Raw genomic sequence first — 26,970 nt, forward strand, 5'->3', positions numbered from 1 at the left:
CAAGTCCACCATGAACACAGTAGTCAGACTGACAACTCCCCTAATTAGGCAGAGAAGAATGGTCTGATGATGCAGGAGATCCCATCTCTGTCCTCTAGTCTAGCCACAATGTTGGTCTCTCCCAGAGAGTAGCCTTCAGGGCTCCTCCTAGACATGGCCTGACTTCTCAAGGGGACCCAGATCTTCCTCTTTTAAGAGATATAAGCAAATGGAACCTTCTCACTCAGCTTTTCTCCAGGATTGGAGCCAGTTGCTTTTAAGAACAAACCAACCCAGCCAGAACATGTAAATGGAGAAAGGACCTGCTTTGGTTGCAAGTTGGTCAGAGCTGTTGTATGTAACTCTAATGTGTGGAAGGCAGGCTTTCGGAATGGGAAGCACTTGTAGAACCTTGTTACCACAAGGGCTGCCGTTGGCATCATCTGCCTCCCTGGTTTCCTCTGGGACTTATGTTATTGCAGATGAATTTATAATGACTGAGGAAACCAAGTCTCAGCTATGCAATTTATTAACAAAACATGAATAATAAATTGGGTCTAGGCACAAAAACCCTCAATCCAGGTTTTATATGTTAAAAGAAAATTATAAACAGATACAAAATAGGATATAGGATTAGATGATCTGATTTCTTATTGAGGAAAGATTAGGGAGATTGGGAGGGTTGAGAGCAAGTGAGTGAAATTCCCCCTAATTAGGGTGATTTACAGAAAAGCAAGAAAATGGAGGTTGTTCACAAGATGGAATCAATTTGGTTCTCCCTGGGTGGGAGAGCCTTGGATTCTCCTGAGCCAGGAGTGTGGCAAAGGTGCGAGCCCCATAACTATGGGCTGAGCATTTGTTTTTAGCTATACACAGGGCTAGAAAAAGGATCTTCACCAGTCTGGGAAATGAATAGGTCCAGGTCAGGATATTCTTTTAGCCACAACCTCTCTCAGAGGGAGCTCTAGAGGCAGAGATTTGGAAACCATTGCCCAGTCTGGGTATTTGCTGGGATGCAATATGTTGTCTCTCAAGAATTAGTAAGAATCAACTTCAGAGGCTCCTGTTCAAGGGGTGACCCCTTCTCCCCACTCTCCATCAGTCAGGGTCAATGATATATCATGGGCAGGCTTTATATGAGGCCCAAAGTTCTTCCTCACAATAACTCCTTTTGGCCACCTAATTAACTGATGGCTAGCAGCCTTATTCCATAGAGGGAGCTAGAACTGAGGACCCTTTGGTTCTTCCTTGGGACCCATGTTCTGGTTAAACTGGAAAGGAAGTTGATGTAGGTAACTGGAATGAGGTTTGATGAAACCCTATTCATGCCCATGCTAGTGGTTGGTCAAGCAGGGGGCTGAGTCTACAGGACTCAGATGTAGGACCATCTACAATCTCCAGGCAAACCTGACAAGGCAATGGAGACTTCAGGCTGGGAAACTATAATTCCAGGGAGGCAACCAAACTTTTATTTAAGCCATCTCTAGTCATACTGTTGTGCTAATTCCATAGGAGTTTTATGCAGAGACCCCAAGATTCTGCTAGTCCCAACTTGGCATTGTTTCATTTGGGTTACAGAGTATTTTCAAAAATTAAAAAGCTGTATTTCTTTAAAAATTCAATTTGGCAAACACTTATTAGGCACCTACTATTGTCAGGGACTAATAATGTGAAGATTAAAATGAAGCAGTCCCTAATTTTGAGGAATTTAAAACTGAAATCATTTAGTCTTCAGGTGATTGGATCTCAAATTCTGGGTGCTCCCCTCCCTCATCCAAAACTTGACCTAAAGTCAGATTTCTTCACCTGCTGCCTATCATGAACCTCTGTCAATCCGGCAAAGTCAATGGCCTTGTCTCATAATGATGTTCTTAAATGCATAAATTATAGTATATAGTATTACAGGGAAGCCAATTATATTGAAATATAATTATCTATTCACCTACTCATCTCTCTCTACTTGTTTATTTGTCTTCTGTCTTTATAGCTACCTATTGGTCCATTAATCTATCTGTCTGCCCATCTGTCTATCTACCTACCTACCTACCCATCATCACCAAATTCATAGCTGAAGAACCCTTGATCTAAAGCAACCTTTCCAGTGTGAAGTTTATTGGGAAGATAAATTGTATTCTTATTTTAGACTTTGCTGCTAAAGAAGGGGAAAAATTGGAGTCTTTCTTGGACCTGAGATGCTAATTGGAAAATTTCCATTGACTGTGAATGAAAAATCACCATAAATTTACATGTTTCATGTAATCAGCAGAAATAGAGGACTAGATTGCAAACAGGAATATTACAGGCAAACAAACCAGCTCAATTTTTGTATCCTGCTCAGAGATCTGCTAGGATGAAAACCTTTCATTTTGAATGTAGCTAGGATTTTCTAGAAATCATCCAGACTCAGGATCTCTCATCTTGATTTTTATAACTGAATACTTCTGGCTGAATAGTACTTTATGGCACCTTGGGAGATGGCTACCTACCCATTTGCGTTACAGATCTAAAGCCTGAGGATCCCAAAGAGGCTTATTCCCCCATCCTCAAAATCTCAAGTGACTCCTATAAGAAACATCTGATCTGGTTGACAACATACGGAGCCCAACACCAGTTGGTAATTACAGTTAGTTTGTGAGGAGCAGATGGGATTGTTCAGTTCTCTGACTCTCCAGTTGTTCAGCATTACCATCTAAAGACCACACACAGACCAGAAATCTCCATTTCATCTTTGTATCCCTGGCAAAGAATAGATACTTAAAAAGTATTTGCTGGATGATTGAGTTGGATGTTGGGGGCTTCCTAGTTCAAATTATAGATAAAAATGGATTCCCTCTTGATTGTGCCTTATCAAAAATGAGGCACACCTAGCTCTAACCCTCCATCACCCTACTCAAGATGGACTACCATATCTGAGAGGCCTTCTCCACTTTGGGATTTTGCGATTCTATTTTCTGACTTCAATGATTCTCTTTGCCTAGTTACTAGGTCTGTCTTATCCAACACATCTAATCTGATCCTGCTCCTTTCAGATTTGTGAACAGAGCTTTCAAGGCCCCTGGAACCTTTTCTTCTCCAGTTCATCCTCAGTTCTTCCACTGAGCTTCATAAGCTAAAATCTACAGATCTTTCTCCATCCTGGCCACCTTTCTTTAGATCCTCTTAAACTCATCAGTATCTATGGTACCTCAATTCCCATGAATCTCTGAATAGGGCAGAGCACACTGGGCCTCTTTCCCCCATTGTTTCAGCAAACTCTGATCCCTAAGACAGTCCAAGATCACATAGTTTCTTGGGCTGCTCTATCTCTCTGTTGACTCATTGTAAGCTTACTGGTCATTTGACCTCCTAGCTTTTCTGTCCCATTTTTGCTTTCCCCATCTTGTACAAATAATGTAGATTTCTTTTTTGTAACCATGGGTTTCTTTCCTGAATTTTATCTGGTTCAACCTTCAAGACTCCAGTGGGTCAATTTGGATCAATATATAGCATGGAAACAATATAAAGACTATCAGATTGCCTTCTGTGGGGGGTGGGGGAGGGAAATGAGATTGGGGGAAAATTGGGAAATTCAAAAATAAATAAATTAAGATCTCAACCTTAGAAGTCAAGGAATCTAACTTTTATGTAAAAAATTAAACTCTTCTGCAACACCCCAGGAGAATATGGTCATCCTGCCTCTTTGTGGAGACCTCCAAGACTGGGTTTCTTACTCCGTCTTGAGGCAGACTGTTCATTTTTGTGACAACTGTCATTGCTGGGAAGTCTGTCCCAACACAGAGTCTGAATTAGAATAAAAATCTTCTTCTCCCATTCCCCCCCTCGTGGACACAAAAGCAAAGGTCTAATTTCTCTTCTCTAGGTGACATCTATATGGCTATTCCAGATGACTCCTCCTTTTCCTGACTGCTTCTCCTATGGGCATTATGCTAAGTTTTGGCTATGGTTGCTGTCATTTTTCATTCACAGATTAGAAGCATGAGGAAAAGTATTTGAGAAGGTTGCTCTGGGTACCCAATGGCTTTCTCTAGGACAGAATCTAGCTAGGAGGTAGGGAGGTTGGGTTGCCAAGCTCCCTCTCTTCCACAGGGTCTGAATATTTTACTGTGGAAGTGAGAGGAACTGACTCTTCAATCCATCCTTTTATCATCATGTGATGCCGTGGTGTATGGGGGCGTTCAAGGAGGACTAGTATCTCTAGTATGAGGGCTGCCCAGCCTTTTTAAGGGCTGCTCTTCCACCTTTGATGTCTACCTGGTGCTCAACTCTCACCTGTGCCTCCAGGAAGCTGTAGCTTGCACAGGGGCTAGACCCCAATAAATTGTCTTAGTATATGGACTAAACCAGATTGAGGGTAACCAATAGGCATCAGACTCAGTATATTAGTGGGTGTTTACCCCAAGTATGTGAAAACTTCCCTCTGGGAATGAATGGAAGAGAACAATTCCTTACAAAAGCTTTGAAGACAGCTGAAGCAGTCATCGAGGAGTGCTTAGAGCTTGGTCAGACATCAAAGACACTAAGTTCATCTGCTAAGGCCATGGTCAGTAATCCTGATTTCAATGGGCTCTGGGAGAGAGAGTGAAGCTAATGAATTTGTGTCACCCCGTGATATCATTGGTCTGCTTTAAAAATGGGAAAAACAACAGCAGCATCACGTGCTGAGGAAGAAATGGGAATTTGGGTCGGCCAAGGGTTTTCCATCCTATACAAATGCTGCCCATATTCCATGAGCATCAGTGACCATGAGGCAACGCCAGCAATTCTTGTAGCTGGAAAAAAAACCCTACATTCATTTCCTAGAGCAAATGACTGGGACATAGCTTTGGGTCATATTCAAGATGGTCTCATTCAGAGGTTATTGAATTCCCTTTGTTCCCTCATCCACATTATTTTCTCTATGGTCTGAATATGTTCTGTTTCAACACCTGAGTTTGTTCAGGTTGGAAGTCTCTGATTTCAGCTCTGAGAGGAACCTCTGAAGCATCTGTTCCAATGTGGACCTGAACAAGATGGTGGCCAACAAGTGTTTAGTCATGTGACCTCCGTGGGAAGGCTTCCAGGGATGTGGACTTTCCTATTTCCAGAGAAAGACCTTTTCATTTGTGACAGAAAGCTTTCTTTGTGCCAAGGAATATTTTACCTTTTTTTTTTTTTTGCCACATCTTCCCACTGATTTTGTCCACTGGAGCCAAACAGAAGTCCTCTCCTTCTTTCACACCAACTGTTCCCCACATACTAGTGACAGGTGTGATGTTCTGCCCAAACCTTCTCTTCACCAGGATGAATATCTCCCATTTCTTTAATAGATCCATACATAGTAAAATCATAAAATCCACTGCCACCCTTGTTACATGATGAGCCCTGATTTCAGAGTTCCCATGCCCCAGACCCTAAGCTAGAAGATTGGGTTCCTGAATCCTATTAAAATCCTCTAGACAGAATATTCCATAGAAAGTTATGAGTACTGAAGTCTGACTTGAGGGTTGGCTGCCTAGGAGTCTAGATTCTGGTCCCATCCCTTTCTCTTCCCCTCTCTCCTCTCTACACACTCCTTTTTATTGGTGGAAGGAGTAAGGTGAAAGGTGTCAGCTTGACTCATCTCTTATGAAATGACTGAATCCTTTTGGCTTTCCTGGGTGCGGGAAGGATAGGATCTAGAGGAGGGAACATCCCAGGTCGAGGGAGGTCTCAAGGTGCAGATGAAAGCATGTCTTCTCTTTATTTTCTTTGTCTTTTGGGGAGTGGGGCATAGCCATTACAGAAATGTATTTTATATGACTTTGGATGTATAAGGGAGCAAACTCTGGCCTTCTCAATGGGTGTGGAGATGAAGGTAAAGAGGAAAAAACTTGTATCTGAAATTAAAAATAAAAAAATATAAAAGATATTTCCATTCCTGGAGGTCAGGGACTGACTCCCTTTTGTCTTGGCATTTGTAGAACTGAACTCCATAACGGTGCAGGGCAGAGGATTAATAGGCATTTGTTGGTTGATTGACTGATTGATTGTCTGGGTGCTCTGTGACTGGCAGGGGAATTGCCTTTTCCAGCTTGGTGTCAAGAATTCAAAGGCCACTGAGGTCTGCCAGGCTGTGAAGGGGCTTAGCAGCTTTTCTTTTGCTGCCTGTGGTTCAGGAAAGAAAAGAGCTTATCCAACTTGGGGAATTTCCAGACCCATCAAACATTGATTGGATAGAAACTGCAAAAGGATGATTAGATCATTAAATAATCATAGAGTAATCAGCTCCAAGGAGTGTATAACTGCGGATGGGGCCTGGAGTCCTCCAGGGCTCTCTCCTTGTCCATCTTCTCTCTTCCTCTCCTCTTCTGCTTCTCCTTTCTTCTTTCCTCTGCTTTAACCTCTTCTTTCTCCTTCCTCAATCGCTTCTATCTCTCTTGTCTCCAGCTAACATCATCAACCAGTCCTGTCATTTTGCTCTAAAAGCAAATATTGCCCGATTTAGAGATAAAATTACAAGAAGGAAAATAAGAAAAGGGAAACAAACATGGGCTCCGTTCCCAATAGAGGGTAGAATCCCCAGAAAACACCTCACTCCAAACAACTTTGGTTCTCCAGGAAGACTCGCCATCTTCAAGTCTCTGGGGTGGGGGGTGGAAAAGAAGGGAGAAAAGATCAAAAAGCAGAAAGGAGACGGATGGAATGGAAGAAGAGAAGGAAGCAAAGGAAATGAGGAAAGGATAAAATGGGGGAAAGGTGGAAAGGAGAAAGGGAAGAGAGAAAGAAAAGAGGAAAAGAGAAGAGGAAGGGAGGAAATGAGGAAAGAGTGAAGGAGGAAAGATGGAAGGAAGGAATAGAGGAAAGGAGGAAGGGAGTAGGGATGTAGTAGAGGAAGAAAAAAGAGGAAAGGAGGAAGAAAGGAATGGGGGAAGGGAGAAAAGGAAGAAAAGAGGGAAGATATAATGAAGGAAACAAAACTGAAGAGAACAAAAGAGAAGCATAGGGGAGGAAGGAGGGAGGAAGGGAGGGAAGAAGGAAAGGAGGAAGTGTGCCAATGTGCATTTTTCAGTGTCAGTGATGTTTCTATGAAGCAGAAACTGTTTCTTCTCTCCAGAAGGCTCATTTCACAAATTTGAGTCACACAGATGCACAGACACACACAGACACAGACACAGACACAGACACAGACACAGACACACACACACACACACAGAGTCTTCCAGTAGTTTGGAGTATGTAAGGACCACAGATATCCCACTTCTCTCCATCTTAGAATCCAAACAAAAACTGCTGCTTCCCAAGGCAGCATTGTCCAGATTAGCATCAGATCTAGTTTAAAAATGCTTCCATTTGGGCAAACTTCCCTCCTCCAGCCCCCATTGTCCAGTGTGTCCCCTGCCTGGAATAAGAAGGATGCTTCTTTGCATCATGGGATCAAAGATTGGGAATGGGAGGGACCTCAGAATTCATGTAGTTCCACCTCCTCATTTGGCAGATAAGGAAATGAAGGCCTGAGTGTCTCTTGGGAGAGAGTTCAGCCTGTCATTGAGAGTCAGAGGATGAGGAGTCAGTGATAATCTCACCCATTCTAAAGGTGTTATCTTCATTATCTTTTCCTGATGGATTGTTTCGATCAATCGATCCAAACGGAAGTTGTTATAGGAGAGACTCATCCCTGTCCTAAGGCATTTGTCTAATTGGAAGTCACCATTTTCAGACTGGAGGGAGAATTTCTGGAGTCTGGAGGGAGAGGCACTGGAATAAGCTGGCCTTTCCATCAGGACTCTGAGGAACAAATGGAGGACTCAATATGGTAGAGAAGGGCGCTGGCGAGAATGCTAATGGACTTCCGAGGTCTCCTGACAGCAGCCTTGGCCTGAAATGGGTCTCCAGAAGGGACTGGCTCTTCTGCCACTTCTCCTTCCAGTATCTGCTTGTCCACAAGCAGAAACTAGTTCTTCTCTCTAGAAGGCTTGTTTCACATGTTTGAGTCACACACACACACACACACACACACACACAGTCCTCCAGGAGTTTGGAGTATCCAAGTACCACAGTGAACCCATCTAATCTGCTCTTTTATTACCTAAATCTTGGTAGTAAAAGGAGTTTTACCTCAACCACAAAGAAGTCAGAGACTAAGTTGAGAGCAATGTGAAGATCCAACTAAGCAGTGAGCCCAATCTCAGAAGCAGCAGGGTTGGAATCAGGAAACATTAGGCAAATACCTACTGTAGGCCAGACATTCTGGTGCCAATGAAGTCCTCAATTAAGAGTTGGGATACAAAGAAAGGCACCCCAAAGTCCCTGCCCTCCGAGAATTCACAACTGAAAGGGGTAAACAACAGTGGAGTCTTGCAGCCAGGCAAGAAGATGGTCTGAAGAGGTCAGAGATTCAGACTTGATGCTGTTTTACAGAAATGATAAGTTTCTGGGAATCATGAAGTTCAGGAAAGTAGCTGGATGTGAAATGATGAGGTGTCTCCTTCAATGCTGGAGGATCAGGGAAGAGGTCTGCAATGCCCATCTTCTACCCTCTCAAATCAGAGGGAGGGAGGAGAGGCCTAGGAACAGAGGGGCTAAGGAGGTAAGACAAGAGAAGCTGATTTCATCTTATGGTATGATGAGATTCTGGAGATCATGAAGTCTAGGAAAGTAGCAGAGCAAGAAAAGCCTAAATGGTAGGAATTTTCTTAACTGGCGAGTGAATGAGACTGAGCCATTAATTTTTTTAATTTAAAAGGCCTCCTTTAAACTAAAGAGGGAACCATAGAGATCACTAGATTGGTCCCTTTGTTTAAAGTGAGGTGATTATTGTGACAGTATTCCACATGAAAATAGAGCTTGCAATAATTACAAATGGATGAAAAAAAGGCCTTTGAAATGTACTGGTAGTGGATGCAGAGGATTGGTAAGTAGGCGACAAGGATGATTTAATATAGGGAAGTAAAGAAATCAGTAATAAGAAAAAAATAACTTGTCACATAATTCTCAGAGAAAGTCGGAGAAAACATAGTATTCTTTTGTACTTAAATTATAAAATCAAAGAATAGAAGGCTCTTGCCTTTTAGTAAGAAAAAATATATATTTATATAGATTTAAGCTGTGAAGTAGATATGATATCCATTGTAGAAACACTAGGTTGCCCACTCTTACTGCTACTCTTCAAGATAGACAGGAGCCTCACAATGAAAATAAGGCACAATAAAGAAACAAAAAAATCGAAACACTGGTCATGAAAGATATTAAAATTGTCATATTTGTTAATGATATGATTTAAATATAGAAAACCCAAGGTCTCAAATTCCAAATTTGTAGCTGCTAAATGATTTTAAGGAACTATCTGGATACAACAGTAACCAAGAAAATCTTTATTTTTATGGATCATTACCAAGAATCAGAGAAGCTGATCAACATGCCCTTTACACTTAGGGCAAATGTATCACGTCTTTGAGGCTTAATTTATTATTAAATCATGCAATCCATCTCCATTATGATAAATTCAGCAGGCTTGGACAGAAATCAGAAATAACTGGTTTGATGGCTCCAAGGTAATGGAACACATCTTCTTGCCCTCAATCTTCATTCCTCTTACTAATTTTACTTTTTGTTGTGAGCACCACCACCTTTCATGCCTCCTAAGTTCACAGTGAAGGAACTGCCCTTGACTCTTCCTTCTTCAAACTCCCAGAGTCAATTAGTTGCCTCTTCTTGCTAACTTTCTCTTCCCAGTCTCTCTTACATGTCTTTCCATATTGCACTTTCCTGGCCACCTTCCTAGTTCAGTCCCTCACCATCTTTCACTAGGATTATTTTATTAGTCTGTTAATTAGTCTCCCAGTCCCTAACACCCGTCTCTCAAATCTGTTTGTATTGCAGAGCTACCAGACTGAGATTTGTGAAGTACAGGTGGGGCACAATCACATCCTTTCTCCAGAAGGTTTAGGGACTTTGGATTTTTCTTTTGTCCTTGGTCCATAGAAGTCCCTTAATGAATGTTTGTTGACTGACTGCCTGGCTCCCAGTTGCCTTTGGGACAAAACACACAGTTCTCTGTTTGAACTTTAAAGTCCTGCATAACTGGACTCTAATCTACATTGGCAGCATAGCATTGTGGACAGAGTAGGTTTGGGAGGAAAGAAGCCCTGGAATATTTATCAGTCTGTCTGTCAACATCATTATTTTGGGGTGTGGCAGCTGCAAATGCTTCGGGTTCTTGGAGCCACAAGAGATGAGAACTGAGATACCAAAAGTGGAGAAATAGCCCTGAAAATGGTGTGGCAGTCCTTGTACCAGAGGTATTAGTCCTCACTGACCATTCCATAAATCCCATTTTAGTAAATATTAATTTAATTTCACTAAATGATTGATATCAATAGATAAATAGCACACAGCTCATAATTAATAGTATTTGAAAAGACACCAAGTTCTCAAAGGACTTCCTAGATTACTAAGAAGATATAAGTAACCAGGTTCAGGGGACCTAACTTATCAGCTCCAGAGATAATATTTTCAGAGCATGCTCTGTATTTAAAAAAATAGAAGAAGTTGGAAATTTAAATAAATTAATCTTAGAAAATAACATTGAATAAGTCATTAGTGAATATCCAAAGAAGGGATTTAAATAAGTAAATTTTTGAAAAATGAAAATAATGTTTTTTCAATATTATATAAATTGCCTGAGATGATAGATAAAGAAGACATATAAAATTATTTTTTGAAAAATATATTTGATATATATAAACTGGAGAATGATAGTTTAAAACTTTTTAAAATTTTATTTAAGGTAATGGGGTTAAGTGACATGCCCAAGGTCATACAGCTAGGCAGTTATTAAGTGTCTGAGGCCAGATTTGAATTCAGATCCTCCTGACTTTAGGGCCAGTGTTCCATCCACTGTGCCACCTAGCTGTCCTGAGAATGACAAATCGAGAAAGAAAAATGTAGATGAATATCCCTAATGAACAATGATGTCAAAATACTGAATAAAATATTAGCAAAGATACTATAGTAATATATCAAAAAGATTATACACTTTAGCTATGTGGCCCTGGGCATGTCATTTAACTCAAATCGCCTCTCCCAAACAAACCAAAAAAAAGAAAAAAATCACAAACTAGATTGGATTGCAGTTATACCAGACAGATGGTAATGCTTCCACCAAGAAAACTATAAATATAAAAGTCATATTCCTCCCCCCTTTTCCATTCCCCCTCCTCCTCTTCTTCCCTCTACAACAGCAACTACTACTACTACTACTTTTACTACTACTACTACTACTACATCACATGATACAATCAGATGAATGATTTATAAATGAGATTCAGCATTCGTTAATTTGAAAAAAAAAGAAGAAAGCATAGGAATAAATTTTTGAGTGGGAAATAGCATCTATTGAAAAAGAATGCCCTCCTATATCCAACTCCCCTCCCCTTTTTTCCACTTTCCCTTTGTCTCTTCTTCCTTCCCTTCTTTCTGTTAATTCCCCCTCCCCCCCTTAACACTTTAAAGGTAAGATAAGTTTCTTAACTTTAGGAGTGTGTGTATAGTAACTTTAAGCCAATCTGATGAGAGTAAGATTCAGGTGGTTCTCACTTCCTCCCTTCTTCCCCTCTATTGCAATAAGTCCTTAGTCCCTCCTAATGTAATAAGATTTACCACATTCAGTCTCCTCCATCCTCCCATCTCTTTACTGTCCTTTTTAAGGAGGTATTGTTTTTAAATAATTCTGTCACAGAAGAGAAATGCAAATTAAAACATCTCTCAGACTGACCAATATGACCAGAAAGGACAATGATTAATGTTGGAAGGGATGTAGGAAATCTGAGACACTAATGTATTGTTGGTGGAGCTGTGTACTCATCCAAACTTTCTGGAGAGCAATTTGGAATTATGCCCAAAAGGCAACAAAAATGGGCATACTCTTTTGATACAGCAATACCACTACTGGGGCTATACCCTGAAGAAATTATGGAAAAAGGATAAAAACATCACCTGTATAAAAATGGTCATAGAGCTCTGTTTGTGGTGGCAACGAATTGGAAATTGAGGGAATGTCCATCAGCTGGGGAATGGCTTAACAACTGTGATATATATATATATGTCATACAACACAATTGTTCTATGAGAAACCAGGAGGGATGGGAATTCAGGGAAGTCTGGAGGGATTTGTATGAACTGATGCTGAGTGAGATGAGCAGAACCAGAAGAACACTGTACACCCTAACAGCAACATGGGGGCGATGATCAACCTTAATGGACTTGCTCATACCTACAGGGCAACAACTGGGCACAATTTTGGTATATCTGTGATGGAAAATGCCATCTGTATCCTGAGAAAGAATTGTGGAGTTTGAACAAAGACCAAAGACTATTGCCTTTAATTTAAAAAAAGTTCTCTTATTATGTGATTCTGCTTTATCTCATACTATATGTTTCTTCCTTAAGGATATGATTTCTCTCTTATCATATTCAACTTAAATCAATCCATACTATGGGAATGATGTAAAGACTAACAAACTGCCTTCTGTGGGGGGTGGGGGGGGAGGGAAGCAAGATTGAGGGAAAAATTGTAAAACTCAAAATAAATAAAACCTTTCTAAAAATATGCTAAAGTTTTGTCTCTGCCACTTAAGAAAAATTAATTCTTTCTCCAGATGTTGTAACCAATAAACAATAGAATGTTTTCTGTCCATAAAAAAAAAACAAAAAATGAAAATGATCTATAATAGAGAAACACTGGAGATCTTTCCAATATGATCAAGGGTAAAGCAAAGTTGTCCATTGTCACCAGTATTATTTAATGGAATTCTAAAAATATTACATATATGAAAAGAATAAGAAATAGAAGGAATAAGTGCAAATTGAAAACAAAATTATTTGGAAATAATGTGATGGTTTACTTTAAAGAACCTTGGAGATTCAACTAAAATTAATTAAAATAATTAGTTTATTAGTAGGAAATAAAATAATTCCATCCAAAAATTAGCTTTTTTGAATGTTACTAGTAAATATCAATGGAAAGAGTAAGAAAAAGAGATTCAATGAAAATAATTATAAAATGCATAAAGCATATGGGAATCCATATGCCAAAAAATAAAAATAAAACATTCATGATTTATTATTACAACCTCAAAATAATTTTAGGGGAAAAAGAAAGGCAATTATGAATATTATCATTGCACATGGTTGTGTGGTATTCATATAAGAAAAATGACAATGTTACTTAAATTAACTGACAGTTTTATCACTATACTAGTCAAATTGCAATCAGACAAAATGTTAACAAAATTCATCTGGAGGACCAAACAAATTGTTTTAAGGAGTAGGAATGAAGGGTGGCAAAGCAGTACCAGATTGGAAACTAATATATAGCAGTAGCCACCAAAACAATTCAGTATTGGCTAAATCTAGAAAAGGTGAGCACTGTAATAGATTAGGTAAGCAAGATGCAACATAATCACCCAGTGTTTGAAAACATGAAGGGCACAAACTCACTGGAGTAGCATTTCACTAAAAACTGCTAAAAAATCTGGAAAACATTCTGGCAGAAGTTAGATTAGACCAATAACTTTCACCAAACACTACAGCTCTTGATGGATATATGAGCAATACTGAAAGGGTCATTGTCATTGTTATCATCATTGCTGTTGATATTAGTTCTTGATTCTCAAAGAGGACCTTGAAAGTGAATTGGATTTAAGTGAGGTGGAGCTGTGCAAAGTCACCAACTTTACTCTCTCCACTGGAGCCATCTGGGGAAGACATAGATCAGTTGACTAGGAATGGCCTTGCATGCAGTGGGAGACCATGACCTTTTTAAGCTAAGGTCTTGCCCAGGTCTCAGTTTCTCTGAGGCAACGCCCATCTAGTGATTAGAGCTAAGTGAGAAATGAGGCAAAGAATGATCTTTTTTACCTACTCAAAAAAACTCAGTCTGGGAGGGGAAAGATGCTCAGAGTTTCTGACAAGAACAGAAACATTTGCTAATTACACTTACTCTGAGTCATCAGAATCCAAACAAGGACCCACAGAGCCTTGGTCTAGGCCTTAGTATTGACCAATCAGTGAGAACCAGAGTGATTGAGTTTAAGGCATATTCAAATGGCTCCATTTGAATCCCAATGAATCTTTCCAAAACCTGTTTTTTTTTTCAGAGCTCTATTTCAAGAAATCCATTATGTTTTGGGCAGAACATCCACATGTAAGTTCATGGTTCCCCATGTGGACACTCAGCCACTAAAGGCTTCTGATGAGACTTACATGACTTATTACTAGTATTGAAGAGGACCACATCAAACAACTAAGTAATTGGGAGCATGAGTTGCACAAATATGATTATTATGGTGAAGGAGATGCTGTGCAAGGCATCCATCTCACTTGCCTTTACCAGAATTGTTACATCCCATGACCTGATAGTTAACAGAACTCTTGGGATTGGTCTAGCTGCCGAAAGAGTCTCTTGGCCATATCAGTGAAATGCTTCATCAACTGTGGGCAAGCACTAGCATGTGATATCTGGCCACATCCTAACCTGGCTTTTGATGGACTAATCATCAATTTGATCTTTCCTTATGATGATGTTTTTCCTTCATTCTGAAAGAAGACCACGACATCAGGAGAGGTGATGTCATGACAAGCATATGAATCAGATTGAAGTAAGGGGGTACTGGGGTAAGTTACCAGATTCACTTTCCCAGAAATGAATCAGAATGACTGTAGATGGTCAGCTTGCCCAAAATCACACAACTAATGTCAAGTGTCTGAGGTCGGATTTGACTCCAGAACTAGTGCTTTATCCACTATGCCACCTCATAAGAAATTTCCTTATAGGTTAATTGGAATTAACTAGACAAATCACCATCCATTCTCCAAGTGCATTTTCCACTTATTCTGCCTTGGTATTCCCTTGATGTGTCCTCCCCCTCCAAAACAGACTTTCTACCTTGGTTTGAGAACACTAATCAGATCAACATTACCATTACTTTTATGGGAAAAGAGATGCCAATTGATTGTGTCATTTCTCTATTTGCCATCTCTGGAACTTTTCAAGCCAAGACACTCATTCCTGGCAACTATTCTCTATTGTCTTCATCTATTCACATGTAAATCCCTTGAGGATAGGGACTGTATGACTTTTTATTTTAAACTCTGGTGTCTGATGTTGACTAAATTATTTTTTATTGATTCAGTAGTTCACACATTCAATTTGGACATATTGAAATTGAGATACCAATGGGATATGAAGATGTTCAGCAATGGTCAATGTTGGACTCTCTAAGTAGAAAGGGTGGGAGAGAATCAAAGGCACAAGAGAAGAGGTTATGAATGACTAGGAGTCAAACTCTCTTTTTTTAATTAATTAAAGATTTTATTTATTTTGACTTTTACAATCCCCCCCCCAATCTTACTTCCCTCTACCATCCCTCCACAGAAGGCAATTTGCCAGTCTTTACATTGTTTCCATGTTGTCAAACTCTCTTTCTAAGAGACTATTGAAATGGAAGAGAAGAGGTAATAGACATAGATGGTTTTATTCAAGCATCTTGGGTTTCTCTTCATCATGACTGGCATGTGTCATTCTAACCTTTCCAGGGCAAAGAACGATATTTGGTAAGATGTGAGCACTAAGAAGTTAAGAATAATCACATTTTTGCATTAGTGTCCATGACTCCTAACATGGTACCTGGCTCATAGGAGATATTTTTAAACATTTGTAGATTGGTTGATAACACAGAGAAATCAGGTTTGCTGATTGGCTGAAAATAAAAATGGGAACCAGATCATAGTTGGCTAGTTTGCCTAGCTCTCTGGTAACCCTTCTTATTGTCTCAGCCATACCAAGCCTTTCCTCTCATTTCCAACATGGCTGCAATTCATTATGGCCATTGAATCCAGCCCTGTTGAATTCCTCTTGCCACAGTTGCTCTTGGATCATCCCATGCTTCTCTATTCATCTTTACTTCCCAGCCTTCTTCCTGTCTTCTCCATTTATTGTCCCCTGGCTGCATGTTCATTTGTCAGATGCTGCCTATCTTAAGCCATGTCAACCCACTGTTGCCCATCTCGGTCTCAGGTATGGAAATGCTAGCTCCATACAATGTGGACTGCATGTTACCATAACCTGTTGTTCCTCCCTGTCCTGTGTGTTTACCTCTCTCAGATAAATGGTCAGAGTATTCATATCTGGCGAGGGTCTGAGCCAAGACACTTACCAAATGCTCCCTTCTGGTCTCTAGGCACAAACTGGTCCCAAGAGGAGCACAAGGCAGACCAATCTGGGGAATTTCAGTGATTAGGAGACCTTCACCTTGTATAGAGACTGGAGACAAGCCATAAATGGGTAGAGGGGGGCACTACCAGGTTCACCAGGGTTTAGGGGCATGAACTGAGAGTGTCTAGAAGTTCATGTATACAGGACCCAGCAGGCTGTATAGTGAGCCTGAGGTAGGAGGCATCACAGGGATGGCCATGGTGTTCCAGATATGACTCAGGTATCCTAATCATCAGCAACTTCAAAGCTCCAAGAAAAGCTCCATTGACCTCAGCTGCTGCTACTGCTGTGGAGCATGCTTTCATGAATCTTTAGAGTCCACATTGACTCAGTAAATGAGAATGCAAGCACATCCTTCAGAAGTGAGCGACACTATAAGGAAAAATAAAATCAAAGCAATGGCCCTACTGTCCCAGTAATAGGACTATTTTGTGATGTTGGCCAGGTCTTTGATGTCTTGAATACAACACAGAGCCTGAGATTAGAGCAGAGCCTGAAGGCTTCATCCTGTGCCCTCCCCAATGTTGAGCAACCAGGCTAGGTTTTTAAATATTACTTTCCCTAGCAGCAAATACCAGACTGTTGGCATGTGAGGAGCAGAGTTAGAGCTCATAATTGAGGCTTTTTGAATCCAGGTCTAGTGTTCACCACCCCCCACCCCCTCCCACAACTGGACCATCAACACCTGCCATCTCTCTTGGATCCAAACTGATGTTCTCTCCACTGGTGTAGGGAGCCAGGGTCTCTAAGCTGTTTCACACAGTCGCAGCAAGAAGACTCAAGGCAGTCACACTGCCTGATGGAACATTTCCTTCTTCAATATATATAGGGATTTCATGCATACCAATATTTATAGGTTTATTATTGATAACAATATTTGCTCATCCTAATACTGGAATGACTATGAAGGAAGGATTTCAGAAAAATTCCTTGAATAAAACAGATTGTAAACTCTGTCTAAATTTAACAGGACTGCCTCTCTCTGAGACATACAAAAGGTTTCAACATTATGAAATCTCTGGAAAACATAGCACTGGGAATTCCAAGGAGATACCAGAATATATACAGGGAAAACAGATACAAGATGGGTCAGATAGAATTCCAAGGGAAATTAATAGTTTTGCCCCCCTTACCGTACACAGGAATATATGAAAAAGATAGTGAGAAAAGAGTTAGTACAGGTGACTGATATGTGAAGTCCAGCAGCCTTAGTTTCATGGGAAAGAATAAAAAAAGTCACAGAAACTGTGGCTTCTACCAACTAGGCCAGAAAGAAAAATTGGTTATTGTAAGAGTTAACGGATGGGTAGACAAGCATAAAGACCCTCACTACAGACTGTTTTTGTGTTTTTTTTTTTTAGGTTTTTGCAAGGCAAATGGGGTTAAGTGGCTTGCCCAAGGCCACACAGCTAGGTCATTATTAAGTGTCTGAGACCGGATTTGAACCCAGGTACTCCTGACTCCAAGGCTGGTGCTTTATCCACTACGCCACCTAGCCACCCCTCACTACAGACTGTTAAGGAAGTGTATCAAAAAACATTACCTACACAAAAAATATAAAAAACTTTCCATTAAAAGAATTGCTTAATTAATAACTTTGAATTAACAATTATACAATGTAGTAATAAATATGGTAATAGACAGGTTGAGGTCATTGTGGTCTGAGTAGGGATAAGAAATTAATTAACTATATGATTATTACTTAAACTTGTAATCACATGATTAAACTTGTAACCATATGAACTATATGATTGTTGATGAAAATTGTACACTTTTGTGACCAAGGAAATGATCTCAGCTTGCTTGCTTGCTTGCTTGCTTGCTTGAAACATACATGATTCTGAAACTATAAAAATAAATCCAAGCAGCTGACAGTCAGTCAACCTGTTCCTGCCTATACCCATTTGTTGACTCAACTCATTTTGCTGACTCTATCCCTCCTGTCAGGTTCCAAGGACCCCGCCGAGGCTGGACCCCCTCACACTGGGCCACTCTGTCTCTTATTGTCTGAAATGTGACCTTGCAAAATGTTCCTTAGGTTCAGAGTGGTTTCCTTGAGAAGGGCTAAAGCTGAGGAGGAAGCCTCAGTGAATTTGTATTATGCCAGTTGTTGGAACTTAATGAGCTTGTGGACAGAAGTGGGAGTAACTTAGAAGGGCCTGAAGTGGACTAAGGGAGGAACTGATCCTACCATACCCTTCCAGACCCTTCCAGACCTTTCCAGATGTTTGATGATCATTGTTGACCTGTTGGAAAGGGGAAAAAAGAGTAATTGAGGCAATTAGGAAATCATTGCAGGAGGCCCCAGAACAAAGGTTTGGGTTTGGCTGACAGTCTTTTTTGGGTGCTTCAAGGTCTGCTAGTTGGTTCCTTTCTTGAATGGAACCTCTCTCCTTTTTCCAAGTTTTCAGCCCCTTTACCGGCATTCTCACAGAAGAATGGAAGTAGTCTTAGAGCAGCATCAGCAAGGTCAACTTCGCCAAAGAGACTTAACAAAGTCAGGCCCCAAACACTCCATGTGAATGATTCAACATTTATTAAACTCCTTTTGTATGACAGACACTGCTCTCAGCCCTAAAGATGCACATACCAAAAGGGAAGGATTTCGTCTTTCAAGGACTTCCTCTCCACTAGGAGCTTAATGTTCCAGAATGAGTAGGGTCCAGCAAGATGGAGCAATGATTAGAGAACTGACCATGGATGGGGTCAGGAAGACTTGAGTTCAAGTCCCACCTGCAGCACATCATGGCTGTACAACCCCAAGTACATGGTTTTCCTCGATGCACCAGGTCATTTCCTGAGACTCCAAGCAGGAGGGAAGGTGCTAAACTGTGGTGGTGAAGGGAGCTTTCTCACCCCTGAGTTCCCTATGCCATAAAAATCACAGATGCAATCCCTATCATCAGTCGGAAAAGCAAGATCCAGCCAAGGCCAAGGTTGGTGTGGGAAATACAACATAATTGGTGCAGCCTTGGGGCCATGATGACCTTTTCCTTGTCTATGCCTTGACTCCCCAAGCTTCCTGATGTCATGATCTCTATGTTTGCACATTGACCACTGATATTGAGTGTAGTTAGAAAAGAACTTGACTTTATGGGGGGAGATGATTAGTATAAATATTTTTATTGACATTTCGGGAAAGGTTAATCTCTGAGTTAATTGTGTCTTCTGGCTGACTACTGAAATCTAAGTACATTGATGGGGGCTCATGGTGTTAGGACTGGTGTTAGGACAGCAGATCCTCTTGGGAAAATTATTCCTCAGGGCTACTGATCTGAATGTTGTGGGGTGGAGTGGGGTTGATATGCTCCAACATCTTCCTCCCCAAAAGCTCAACAGAGACTTCTCTTTGGTTTTTTACATCAGGGGATGGAGCTACCATTCAGTCAGAAGGCAAAGGCTGAAAGTCATGGAAGAAACTCAGAGAGAGACAGCTTTCAATTCAATATAAGCGGGGAAAAGCCTTCCTAATAGCCAATTTCCCCCAAGTGGAAGGAATCCTTTGTATGAGAGCCAACTCCTGATCTCAGAAAGTCTTCAAGCAAAGGGTGACCAGTCAATTGTGAGTCATTTGGGGGAATTGCTGTGTAGGTTGGACCCTAGGGTGTCCAGATCTCTCTGAGCCTGCTTTAACATTAGCATTAAATGAACAAATTTGGGCAGCAATTTTTGCTTCCTGTAAGAAGCATTAGGTGTGGATCCACTGCCCTGGGAGTGTACTCTAGGAGAATTTGAGCCTGGAGAGTGGCTTTTTACGGTCCTTTATTGAATGATCTGGATATGACTCACGAGGAGCTCATTATTTAATGAGACCTTTAATGCCAGGGAAAGGGTGACACCTCTTTTCTTATTTCCCTAAATACAGACATGAAGGAACACTTCCTCCTTGATTCATTGTGTGTGGGATTGGCAGCCCCCTTCTCGGGGAGTGTGGAGCGGAGGAGACATTAATGACAAACTGTTCTCATTGAATGAATAGCAAAGTGAAGTGTGAACATCCAGGTCCCAGCGAGGGAGGGAAAGCAGGAGAGAGACTCCTCCTGTGCCTCCATTCATCCCAGGCCATATTACATGGAGCTGGTGCTGGAGCATCACCGTCAGCAATCAAGAGCAGTCCCTGTTTCCATGGCAACCACTGCATCACTTGATGGGCTAGGGTCAAGGAATGTGTATCTGTAGATAGGGAGGTGTGTGTGTGTGTGAGTGGCTGTGGACATGCCTAGATGTGTGTGTATGTGAGTGTGTGAGTGTTTATGGGTCATAAGCATAGATGGAAGTGTGTGTGGACACAGACACATAGATGGGTATGTGTGTATGCACACACCCATAAATGTGTATGAGTGGATATGGACAAACATGTATAGCTGTCTCCAGGTGTGCATGCACATGTGTGTTTGAGTGTGTGGACATGAATTCATGTGTGTGCTTGTGTAAATAGATGAATGTGTGCACATGTGTTTCATGTGAAGAAATTGATGCATACATGAAGATATTGAGGTGCTTGTAAATGTGTGTCAATAGGTAGCTGTGCTGCACATGTGTGGCTATACAGATATATGTGTACCACATGGGTAATCATAGGTTTTACACATGTATATCACTGTACAGGTGTAGATGTAGCCATGTATGGATTAGTGGGGGGAGGGGGTGCGGAAGCCTTCTAAGGAGCTTGGCCAAAGGTTGGGAGTTTGCTTATGTATCTCAATGCCACATCTTGTATCTCTGCCCTTAGAGCTCCCGGACCCCAGTCTCTTAGGAGCTGCTTTTGGAAGAACCCTTTTCCACCATCCCACAATCCTTTCTTCCCTTTCTCTGAAAGTATGATCACTGTTCACTTCTTGGGATTTGAACTAGAGAGTGAGCTCCCACAGGTGATCAGTCCCTTCTTGGGAGCAGAAAGCGCTTCCAGCTACACCTGCTGTATTCACTGTCCTAAAAAGGGCTTGGGGCTCAAGGACATAGAACTTGTAACATTTGCCCAGCCTGGTGTTCTTCAGGTGTTTTCTCCAAAGCCTCCTGGGAGCTCCTGGCCTCCCCCACTTTGTTCCAGTTCAAACCTCCCCTTCTATCAGAGGCTTTTCCTGGTCCTCCTTCATCTCGGTGTCTTCTCTTGGACCTCTCTACCTTAGCCTTCCTTGTTCATGGCTGTTTGTGAGAGGGCTCCTCACTGGGCTGTGAGTTCCTGGCGAGGGAGACCCAGCTTTGGTCTTGTTCTAGATCCCCAAGGTTTTGTGGTTGGCACGTAGTAGGCAAATAATAAATCTTATTAATAGACTGACTCCCCCCCCGCCAGTCATCCAGGCTTGCCACCCAGATTATTTCTGGTTCTCTCTGCCTGTCTGTCACTGTCCCTGCCTGTTTCTGCCTCTGTCTCTCATTTTCTCTCTGTGTCTCTGTCTGTCTGTCCCTCTCTCTTTCTTCCTCCCCTCAAGTCAATCTTTTGCAGAGACCTGACTTGGTTACTCTTGTAACATCTCTGAAGCTGGTGCCACAGAGGCCAGAAGGCTAGACCCAGAGTCAGGAAGACACAACTTGAATTTATTGAGTTCAAATCCAGTTTCTGACACTTCCAAGCTGTGTGACCCTGGGCTCATCACTTAACTGCTAAGTCTTTTAGCTTCCTCAGTTGTAAAACAGGAATCACTTTACACCTTTCTCTCAGGGTTGTTGTGACTATCAGATGGCACAGTATTGAGTATGCAGTAAGCACTTATAAATGTTTGTTCCCTTCCCCCTTCTCCAAGTATGCTGCATTCTATACACTGGCATTAACCCTGGCTCAGACCTCCCTCACTTCATTCCTGGATGATTCCAGTTCTTTCCTGACTCTGTCTCATCCTCCACCAGCCACCAAAGGCATCTTCCTAAAGTCATTGCCCTCCTCAATAAGCAATGGCTTCAAGGGTTGCTAGTGGGTGTCTGGAGTAAGGAGTCATCTCCCTGAGCTCACAGTCAGCCTCAGACACTTACTGGCTGTGTAATTCTAGGCTAGTCACTTGACCCTGTTTGTCTCAGTTTCCTCCCTCTATAAAATGAGTTGGAAAAGGAAATGGCAAACCACTCCAGTATCTCTGCTAAGAAAACCCCGAATGGGGTCAAGGAGAGTCAGGAGTGACTGAACAATAACAACAGAAACAATGGCAGCGACAGCACCCCCAACAAACAACGAACCCTACTCCCACCCCCACCTCGTTGGCATTGGAAGCCCAGTCTTTTCTTATGTATTTCCCTTTTCCACACTCTGCAGTCTGGTGACCCTGCATTGTTGACTGACCTTGGCATAGTTCATGGCTGTTTCCTGTGCCTAGCTCTCATTTCTTTTAAGAAACTCTCCTGGTTTCTTTTAAGTCTCACGGAGACTTAAGGTTCCCCATTCTGCACCACACTTTTCCCAGCTCTTCCTTCTGAGACAGTCCCTGATGATCCTGTCTGGAGCTTGTGGGTAATGGTTATGTTTTCTCCCATTGACAGACGGTAAGCTCCCTCTTTGACGGCAGGTACCGATGTTACCTTTCTTTGTATCTTCTCGAGTTTATCTTGACTTCTCTAGCCTCAGACAAAAACCCTAAATCTGGTACCTGCTGATCTTTTCTGGGTCTGGTACTTTAGCAACCTTAAACAGTTGTTGGTGTTATTGTTCAGTCATTCCTGACTCTTCATGAACTTTTGGAGTTTTCTTGACAGAGATAATGGAGGGGTTTGCCATTGCCTTCTCCAGCTTATTTTATAGATGATGAAACTGAGGCAAACAGGGTCACAAAACTCAGAAGTGTCTGGGGCCACTTTGAGTTCAGCAAAAGGAGTCTTTCTGACTCCAGACCCCAAGCTCTCCACTGTGTACCCCTAATTGTCACAATCTCTTCCCACCTTTCTGATGTCTTACACCCCTCTCCATGTACTCTGCAGTCCGGTGATACCGACCTCCTTCCTTTGACCCTCCATCTCCTGACTCTAAGCATTTCCCTTGGTCTTAGAATGCTCTCCCTTCTGCTTGGGTCTCTGGGGGAGCTTCCTGGACTTCCTTGGAGTTTTCCCTTCTGTGAGGAGCCTCTCCTGGTCCTTCTTCGTCTTCATGCCACCCCTCTGCTCATCCTGCCAGTATCTTGCTTATGCACATTCATTTTCTGGTGATCTTCCTCAGACTGTGAGCTTCAGCACTTGGCAGTGTTGGGCAAATGGCAGGTACTTATTCCATGCATAAGACTGACTGACATGGGTTCAGTAACTTTCTCAGAATTCCAAAGAATTACCATGTGAGGCAGGGATGGAATCCAAGTCTTCTGGATTCCTGGGATTTCCAGGGAGTCATCCCTTACACCACTGAACTGTCTACTATGATCGGCCCCATTCTGGATGCTGGGGACACAAAAAAGTAAGTAAAATCAAGCCATACGTGCCCTTTTTCTCTTGGGTCTCTTGTGCTTGTGACCTGTCTTCCTTTCATCTTAACCAAGAATCAACAAGACCCTTGAGTGTGATGATGACCATACTTCTTTGATTCATCCTCAATCTCTCCAGGCTCTTCCTCCATCTGTGGCTGTCCAGAAGTCTTCCTGAGACGCTGTCATGGCCTTTCCACCCATTTCCTCACAATAGCATACAAGATGGAGGAGAAATAGGTGGTGTGTAGGGCATGACCATTTTAAACTTCTGCATCAGAATAGAAAAATGCAAAGATGCAGCCAGACATCCTCCCTTCTTGCTTTGAGACCATGGAGGGATCAGGAAGTCTAACCCCCTCTGTCACCTCAGCAGACTTGAGGCAAGACATTGGCAAAGCAAGCTCTAGTACTCTCTTCTGCTTCCAGGTTTCGAAATCAATTATGATACTTTGGCTTCCCTAAAAAGAGATGGCTTAAAACGTTCTGATGGTAAAGCCCATCCTCTGAGGCTTTGTGGAAGATGAGGCAGAGTTGATTAATTGACCCAGTTTCTTCTTGGTCTTCTACAGTGTGAGGTTGAAGATCTCTTTTAAAAAATGGATTCTCTCAGTCATTAATAATTCAGTGACAATATCACATTCTGATTATGAACTCCAAATTCCTTCATGACTTGGCCATGGGGGTATGTGGATTAATGTCCATGATTGGAGGGGGAGGGCAAAAAAGTACCAAATTATGGGACTTGGAACTTAGAAGCTTCTTAATGCTTGCCTGGTTCTACCTGGGATAAGAGCAACAAATTCCCAAGAGAAAGAGGAAGAAGAGGAAGTGAGGGAGGGAGTGACCCAGAAGGCCATGCCATCTCTTCTTCCTAGGCAAAAAGGAAGGCCAGGAAAGTATGCTTGCCAGTGTCTCACAACTTGATCATCTCCTCTCAATAGTAGTGCTTCTGCAGGGGAAGGCAGTCAGCTACCTCTCCTCCCACAGGGCCATGACTCAGAAGGTCATGATTGAGTACCCTTGACCTAAGTTTCTCCATCTAAGAAGTAGAAGGAACAACTGCTTGGAAAAGCACGACATAAGATACTGTTTCTTCTCTCCCCTAAAATAAGGATATTAAGTGTCTCCAGTTCCCCTGAAGAAGGTACTTGAAAACTAAAGGAAGAAACATTTTGTTTAAAATAAAATCATTTTAAATCAGCAGGAAGGACAGCAAAAAAGTATAACTCTTTCTATTTGGTATGTCATGGAATACATACACACACATACATGATATCATGTACTCTGAAAAGAGTATATGGCAAAAATGTCTTACCTGCTGTCTTTGAGGCTTTAATTATTTTAGATAGTATGAATTTGTTCATATTATCTTGAGAAAAAATTATCAGCATCCTTATGCTGTCAGTGAATGAGCAGATAATCAGCCCAGGGCAGAGTATGAGGGCAGAATCATTGCTTGAATTTCACATGTTGAGGGTGTGTTTTTGGAAATAAATGCCAAGGAGGTCACATTGATGCCGAATGGTTGTTGTTATTCAGTTGTTCCTGACTCTCTCTGACTCCATTTGTGGTGTTCTTTAGGTACTTAAGTATTACCATGGTTAGCAGAAGCAAAGGGAAAGGAAGAGGGAAAGTAGTTGAAAGCCACTGATCTCCTAAGGGGATTAGCAGCAGCAGCAGCCAATTCTGCACCATTATCAACATTAGCAATACAAGTTACCATGAAAAGATGAGCAGGAAAAAAAAGGTATATGAATATGAGAGGTTACCTGGAGGCTCATGCTTCCCAAGAGTAGCTAGTTTTACCAGAAGACAAGCAACTCAACTGAATAGAGGATGTGCTTCAAAAGGGGTGCAAAGGGAAATATATGTGGAAGGGTGAGTAGCTCAGAGAGCAGAGATGAGGCTCTAAGGGATTTGTTGAGCTCAAAGACTTAATCATTTCAGACTAGGGTAGGGATCCATTGTTTTGTTGATAGGGGCTTGTCCATGCCAGAGTGGGGCAAAGTGCTTTACTAAAAGGTCACAGTCCCCATCTCAACAACTTGAACACTGAGATTGGGGTATGGTATATATTGCCTTAGCAATATTAAAATATAAGATACACTGTCATTAAAAGAGGAAACAGATTAATTATAAAACATTATTTTTCTGTCCGATATTGCCTTTATTTCAACATGTTTGATTCCACCAAGACTTAGTGTTGTTGGCATCAGAGAGTGAACACAATGGAAACATATTCTGCCATCTGCTCTGCATTGGCAACATCTGCCCTGCCAGCACTGGTCATGGGAAAAGTTCATCATATTAAAGAAACCCCAGAACTTCTTCTAGTGGTTGAAGATAAAGTTGAGAGATCTAAGAAGAGCCAAAAAAGCAGTTTTGTAGTTTAAGAAGTTGAAGGCATAGAATGACATCAAAAAAGTTTATGTGAGCTGGAAAGGGAAAAAGAGAGACTATCCCTGGATGCACTATAGGGGACCTAGTATCATCTATAATGAAAACAATGGAATGATCAAGGCCTTCAGAAGTATTTCTGGTTTTAGTCTCTTTAATGTGAGCAAGTTGAATCTTTTGAGACTTTTTCTGGTAGTCCATGGGGCATTTCTGTATTTGGACTAAAATTGTCTTCCAAATGTTGTTTGACACAGGCCTTCTACCTCAAAGGGTCCCTACAATCTTCCCACTCACAAGATCCTTCTTAGGAAGGATCTAGAGGTTCCACCATGCACCATACAAAAAGATTCATTGATCAATGTGTTCAAGAAGAACCCCCTGGAGAACTTGAGATTCATGGTGAAACTGACTCATATATCAATTTAAGGCATTGAAATACAATTCTATGTCAGATGAAGAATCAGAGAATCCGAGAAAATAGAACAGTTGCCACACTAAGAGGATTGCAGAAGCAAAGAAAAGGACAGATGTGAAGAGGAAGAAACTTGTAGGAAATTAAGAAGCTTGATGCGGCAAGGAAAATTTCAGGGCAGGAGAAACCAGTAGTAAAGAAATCTGTAGAAAAGAAGCCTTCAGCCTCTGGGGAGAAGAAACCTGCAGCTGAGCAGAAGCCCTCAGGAGAAACTCAGCTGATCAACGTGTCCTTTGTTCCACAATCCACTGTCAATATTGTGATTTTCTAAAGAATAAGTATTCAAAATGGTTCAGGGGAGGAAAAAACCCTCAAATAAATAAACAAAACTGGGCTATTATTTATGGGGATGGGGAGAAGGGAAGAAAAGTGGAGGGGGAAGATGATGGCTAAAGTAGTTCTTGGATCTCAACCAGATGAACTTCTAGAGTGGTGAGATTTTGTATCTGACTTTCCTATCTTTTTCTTGTGAAAGGTGTGGACCTAACCCTTGGTGTTTTCTGGTGGTT

The 26,970-nt window shown here is 41.5% G+C and overlaps 1 pseudogene; it reads left to right on the forward strand.

The window, feature by feature from the left end:
* The first annotated feature begins 21,030 nt into the window (after positions 1–21,030).
* Positions 21,031–26,732, forward strand: LOC141496599 (large ribosomal subunit protein uL4-like; annotated as a pseudogene).
* The last annotated feature ends 238 nt before the right edge of the window (positions 26,733–26,970 follow it).

Source organism: Macrotis lagotis, chromosome 8 (assembly GCF_037893015.1).
Source record: "Macrotis lagotis isolate mMagLag1 chromosome 8, bilby.v1.9.chrom.fasta, whole genome shotgun sequence".
In the NCBI taxonomy this organism is placed as follows: Eukaryota; Metazoa; Chordata; class Mammalia; order Peramelemorphia; family Peramelidae; genus Macrotis; species Macrotis lagotis.